Genomic DNA, 1,259 nt, shown 5'->3' on the forward strand with positions numbered 1-1,259 from the left:
GCAATGGGGGGGGGTCTGGCAGATGGTGGGGATGGACGGATCCGGGGACGCGGGTCCCGGATCCAGTGTCGGGGGTGGCTAGCTACGCTCAGGGAGGCTACTCCGGCGAGGAGCTCCAAGGGCGGCGGGGTCCTGCAGGAGAGAGAGAGAGTGATGCAAGGCGAGGAGAGAGGGAGAGAGTTGGCGCGGCGGCGGGGCTCATCTACGGCGGCGGGGACGAGGTCCCACGGGGGGAGGCGGCGGAGGAGCCTTGCTCTGGCGAGGTGTCAAGGTGGCGACGGGACGGAGGAGCGGGGATCTCAGGCGACACTCGGCGGCGAGATCGGGATCGACCCTGATCCGATCGAGCGGGGCAAGCGGGGCACAGAAGCGGGAGGCGCTCGGGCCTCCGGGCTGCGGCGGCGGCTTAGGCCTGCGTGGGCCCTGTCACATCCCTAGTCTGGTATGACTTAGACTAGCTAGCTATTTGTGCATCATATTTAAATTTCATTTAAATTTGAAATGAGGATTGGTGGAACCCTCAGAATCATTTTTGAAAATGACCCAAATAAAAATTTCTCCAAAAGGGTTCAAGAAAATGCTCATGTTGCCCTCTGAAAATATTGGACAGAGATAAAAATCAAAATAATATTTTTAGGAGCTCATGGACATTTATTTTGGCCATTTGGATTAATTCGATAAATATTTGCATTGGAAATATATTTCTATATATATGAAATATGGTCCAAAAATTATGCCAATTATAAAAGAGCTCTGGGATAATATATCTAGCTCCTACAAAAATTGGCATGATAAAATAAAATGGTTTAATATATTTATTAAATCAAAACAAATGTCAGAAAAATTAGAAAACAAAAATAAAAGAAGGAGGGGCTTACCTGGGCCTCCCCTCCCCTGCGCAGCCCAGCAGCAGCAGGCCGGCCCAGCCAGGAGGCGACCCAGCCCGCCTGGGCCCCCTCCTCTGTCGTCTTCCCCCCCGACAGGGGAACGGCGTGTGCCCGACGCTCGCCGGCACGCGCGCGCCACCTCCCCCCCCTGCTGGCCACCTCCTGCTTCCTTCTCTCGCCCTCGATGCCCCGGACGAAGCCACGCAGCTGCCCCGCACCGCTCTCACTCTCCCTCGCCCTCCTCCCCTCCTCTGGCTCCCCCTCACTTCCACCGAACGCGGCCGCCGCCGCCGACGAGAACCACCACGGCCACAGCCACCCCCTCGCCCCTCGGTTGTGCCCACGAGCTCCGCGACGTCGTCCTCGACCCCC

Source organism: Triticum dicoccoides, chromosome 5B (genome assembly GCF_002162155.2).
Source record: "Triticum dicoccoides isolate Atlit2015 ecotype Zavitan chromosome 5B, WEW_v2.0, whole genome shotgun sequence".
NCBI classification, from domain to species: Eukaryota; Viridiplantae; Streptophyta; class Magnoliopsida; order Poales; family Poaceae; genus Triticum; species Triticum dicoccoides.